Source organism: Dipodomys merriami, unplaced genomic scaffold (genome assembly GCF_024711535.1).
Source record: "Dipodomys merriami isolate MVZ:Mamm:240054 unplaced genomic scaffold, mDipMer1.0.p SCAF_36, whole genome shotgun sequence".
In the NCBI taxonomy this organism is placed as follows: Eukaryota; Metazoa; Chordata; class Mammalia; order Rodentia; family Heteromyidae; genus Dipodomys; species Dipodomys merriami.
Window position 1 is genome coordinate 12,692,210 of NW_027205159.1, and position 5,658 is coordinate 12,697,867.

Sequence of the window (5,658 nt, forward strand, 5' to 3'; positions counted from 1 at the left end):
CACTGTAAAAGAAGGATGCTTTCTGTGAACGGATGATACAAGTATATATTGTTAATAAATTGAAGAATTATTTGGAATATACTTCATATAAAGAAGAAAAACGATTTGATATTCTAATATAAGTGGGAAAAAAACCTAGACTACAACCATACAGCAAGTGAGTGTGATACCCAGTACCTGTGATACCCAGCAATGTGACAAAAGGATTAGAGATGTGATTTTTCTTTGAGCATGACTTTCTTCATTTTGTTAATTCTCACTTGGTGTGCAATATCAAACTTACACATATAAAAAAGGAATAGCTTATGAGAAAAATAAAGGAAGGTGAAATTATGATTCTTTAAGAGGAAAAGGAAAATGTGAAAGTCTGAGAGAATTCACTCTCCTGAATGATTAGTTAGCCATACAGTCAGGTCAGTAGATAATGTATTAAAAATAATATACAAATATAATTCTTGAATATCCAGGTGAACATAATTTGATATATTGAAGTTTAGAATTTTATTTCTCAAATAAGGAATTAAAATTATAAATTAAAGAAGCACCAATCATACAGTTTTCGTCTACAAGACCCCACATCTCTGTGACCAGAAATGTGATTGAGGAAAAAGAGCTGAGACATTAAATAGTACATCATAAGAACACTGAAGAATTCCTAAAACATTTTGTATTCTTTCCTTTTTTGGAACCAGGAAGCAAAATAGTATGTCAAGCACCATTGTCATCTTCATACATAGGGCTCATCTCATGACAAAAGAAAGGGTTTTCTTTTTATTCAAATAAGCTCATGAACATCCAGATTTAGGAAATCAATGGTTTAGAGAAGATAACAGGGCATCTCCTTCTTCTATGACCATCAAGCAGGTGTTTCCCAGATCCCAGGAAATTAACAATTGAAGAAGATGAGATCCAACTGGAACTGAGAATTTGAAGACAAGTTTTCCACTTTGACTACCATTTATTTCTGCCCAATATGTCCCAACAATGGCCAGGGAAGACATTAGCCAGAAAAAGAGATACTGCCTGTTAAAGCTTTAAAGCTTTTTGTCTCTGTGAAAACTTTAGTCTCTGTGAAATCAAATGGTTTATTGAGTCATGACACATAACAAAAGAAAAACATCATGTCCCAGGATAAGTTCCTGTATCCAACAGTGAAAATACTGAATAGAAGTAGGACCATTTTTCTCTGGATCTAAACACCGAGAGCATTTTTGTCAGCCTTGAAGAAAAGTTCTTGCAGTAATTCTATATTAGCTAGAAATGAGACAAGTTAGATTGTACATACAACGATCAAGTGTGGCTGTTTGTAAACAATGTATTTGGTGTTTAGGGATTGATTGGGGTTAGCAGTCTATAAATTCATTGTTACTAAAGATTTCTAATTTATGTGTGGGTGTCTACTCAGGTTTTAGTATTTCAATTAACTTTCTGAAAGCTTTTGTCTAACTTTCATTCTTTGGGCCTTTAACTTTTAAGTGATTAACTTCCCTTATCTCTCCCTTCCCCTTCTTCCAGCTTTCAAATTTTAGGATGATTGTTTTTATCATGCCTCATAAACAAAGAATAAAAAAAGTATAGCACAATAAAGACTAACTGAATCTCTAGAGTGCCAAGTCAAGTGACATTGAAGTCTCTAGTGAAACCTAGGGAGCATTGGCATCGAGGATTTCCAGGAATGGTGGTGGAGTTCCAGTTCAGAGTCACTAACATCTAACTGAAGACTACATCTCACTAACTCCTTCAGCCATAGTCCTAGATTATTCAGAATAAAAACATTCAATAATATTATGTCTAGATAACGAATGACATCCATAGAAGATGATTGAAGAATTATATCCATCTAATCTATATTGTGTCCTTCCAATGCTGTTACAACGAGGAAGGAAGTTTTCAGTTTGCTTTGTCCCACTTAACCACAAGAAAGGACACATTTTCCAAGGGTTGCTCATGTGTTTGGAATGTTTGGTTATGTATCAAAATGATTTTGGTGGTTTACACTATCACCAATCTTTTTGTTGTTATTTCTTTCTCTAAAAAGAGTTTCTACGGTGTTGTGTTTCCAAAGTTTAGTCCCCTGAATTCACAAAGCTAATTCACAAAAAAATGACAGCAGTATATTGAAGAAAAAGAAAATAAGGCTTATTATTTATCACATGTCAAATGCGAAGAATAGTGAAGATGTGTAATCAAAGCTCTATTATCCTACTAATCAGAGAAAAGGTCCCAGTTTTAAGAGGCTGCTCAAGGGGTCTGATCCAGGCTACATAAAAGATGTCCATCCCAAGACTAAATGGTAGCACAATTAGTTCTTACCTTTGGTTTACTGTTGTCTCATCTCTTTAGTTCTGTGTTTCTCTGACAGAGATTTAATAACTTTCTGGGTTGGAGAGATGAGTGGTGACTGTCTGTTTGGGTTGAAAGTATGTTAAAGTTGTATTCTCCATCATGGGCATGTGAGAGAGAAAGGGGAAACAAATGCAAGTTTGAATTTTTAAACATACAAATTTGTCCAGTAATACAAACTGCCTAGGAAGAATACAGAGGAGGGAAAGGACAGGTAGAGGAGGAGTAAGGCAAAAATTTACATTGATGTAAAAATCAGTTTTGGAAATTCTAGAACCCAATGGAACAGTGCACTAAATAGATATGTTATGACTTGATTATGGCAGAAGAATCAATGAATATATAACAATATATTTTTTTAGTAAAAAATCAATGAAAAATGAACAGACAATTCCTCAGAGAATTATAGGTTAATTTAGTGATTACTATGGTAAGATTGTATATAAAAACCTATAAAGTAAAAGATAAAAATAAGCTAAAATATTTGAAAAATAACTCTTAAAATGAGATTTATTTTTGCATTAAAGAGTTCTACTGAATCACAATCAGGTAACCACAGATAAAAAGCTGTTATATAGGAGAAGAGAATCTTGAAAAAAATTATGCCTATTTGCACAGGAAAATTCAATAACATCCTGGATTAATTTTATCATTAACAATTGAGGTTAGAATATAGTAGAATGGTTTATGTGACAATCAATAGACAAGAAAAGCCAACCAAGAATACTATATTCATGACCCCATACCTTAAAATTGAAAGCAAAATAATAACATTGCTTTTCTAACGGCAAATGAAGAGAAATTGGTATGTGTAGACATACTCTGGCAGAACAAGAAGCCTTTCAGAACCAAAGGAAGTGATAGGAAGGGCGCAGAACCTATGAAGGGAAAAGACCTCAAAAGGATTTCAGAAACAAGAAGCTAAAACCACATAAAAGTTCTCTCTTCCACTTATGTGATGGTCAAGTCTAGGAAACAAACAAACTATAATGCCACATGTTGGGACTGTCTGTTATGGATTGGAGGAGGGGCCTTTGCGAAACTTGATACTGAATTCCATGGTTTGTCTGAATTGTAGATCTGTGCTAAACATTGTACATTTCTTATTTTTGCTCTATACATTACATGTAGTTTATACTAAGCAAAATAAAATGGCCAGACATAAATTTGAAAACAAATACCTAGAAAATAAATAAGAATGACTCAATATTTATGGAAATGCATCCTTATCAAGAAAACTGTAAAACATACCAGAAAGGGTTGAAGAATTAGGCAGCAGACAAGAGCAGGAGGAATCATGAAGGCATTCCCTTTCTAGGGAACACACATTAGATTTCTCTTGCTTTACTTGGTCCCAGTTAATGTCATTTGCTCACAGGAGAGGCCCCACCATCCTGGCGTCTGTTTCCATCTCTCCTGACAGTTTGTCTCTCACCATTGTACCACCAGGACATTTGCATATTGCTCCTTAGGGAGGAGCTCCCTTGCAAGTACAACATAAAAGCTCAGCTCTAAGCTTGCTTGGACTGACCAGCATTGCTTACTCTCAAAATGAGGTGCCCTGTTCACCTCCTGGGGATGCTTATGCTCTGGGTATCAGGTAAAAACACATTAGAGCTGAGGAAAGAGATGGGGAGGGGCTGAGCTCTGCTCCCCATGTGTCTTATGTCCACTCCTGCATATTTGCCCTCTTGAATGGAAATATGTATCTTTGAGAGTGAGGAAGATTCCAGAAAGAGCAAAGCCCCATGAAGTTTTTACAAATTCTGCTGTGTGTGTGTGTGTGTGTGTGTGTGTGTTTGTGTGCGTGTGTGTGTGTGTGTGTGTTCATCATGTATTTAATGAACATTTTGTTGGATGAATCAAAAATTTAAAGAAAATATAGCCTGCAATAAGATAATTGTCAAAATGTCTCATGATGCTGGTAACTAACCCTGTCCACTTTTCTAATTATTTTAGGATCCAGTGGAGATGCTATATTGACTCAGACTCCACTTTCTCTGCCTGTCACCCTGGGAGAGCCAGTCTCCATCTCCTGTATGTCGAGTCAGAGTCTCTTATATAGTGATGGAAACACCTATTTGTTCTGGTTCCTAAAGAAGCCAGGCCAGTCTCCACAAGCCCTAATCTATTTGGTTTCCAACCAATATTCTGGGGTCCCAGACAGATTCAGTGGCAGTGGGTCAGGCACAGATTTCACATTGAAAATCAGCAGGGTGGAGGCTGAGGATGTTGGTGTTTATTACTGCTTTCAACATACACGTTTCTCCTGATACAGCCTTATACACACTGATACAGCCCTGAACAAAAACCACCCTGCCTGGTGTAGCAGAACTGTCACATGTAGCCTTTTTTAGGAGTTGCACAACAGCTTTTCTGAGTGAATGTGAGAGCAAGGAGCTAGAGAAGTCAGGATAGTAAGGCACTGTTGTGCTCTCTGAGCCAAGCATTTCTGATACCCTTTAGGATATTGCAGCAAAAGCCATGGAATTGCACAGAGAGCCATATGGCTCCTTTGGCTGATGGGATGATAATGCATCATATCATTTGATAAATACGCATTCTGATTCCATTTTCTTCTATATCATTTGTCCACTCGATTTGAACACTGCAAATTGTATAGTTAATATTTAAAAAATAGTGCTTTTCAAAAAATTCTCATCATTGGCTGTGGTGGTGGGATTTACCAGCTCAGTATTAACCTAAGCTATATAGTGACTTCCAGCCCTTAAGGGAACATGTGCACACAGCATGTCCAGTTGTGGGAGATGAGACAAGGCTGCAGGATCAGTGCTGTCCCCAGCAGGTCATCAGAGTCCTCTGCAGTGAGCAGGTCACTGCTTGTGCTCAAGGGCACAGACTGTGTCCTAAGCTTCATCATGCCCGGGCTAAGAGTGAGGGAAGGACAGCCCAGTGACCGTCCATTATACTTAGATTTTTTCAATTTCAGAATTTAAAATGATAAGGTATACAATTAAATATTAGTTTACCAATCAATTAATTAATACCTAATTTACTACTTATAAACAATAGACATATAGCTTTTGCATTCATGCATTTATGAAGTGTTCCTCAATGTTCAGATAAGAACAGACTCCAGTAGATTGAAGACTCTGTTCTTAGGACTCTGCTGACTCTCCTTATTTTTCCAGTCCCTCAGAAGCAGTGAGAACGGCCCTTGAGCTTCCTTCCAACACAGTCCTGGCCCGGGAGCTTTTTCCAGGGCCAGGAGGCTTTTCTGGAGGTTGGTTAAAGAGCTTTGCGCCCATTGGCCTTGGCTTTTCTTGGCTTGGGCAGGCGCTTGCTGCTTGCCCA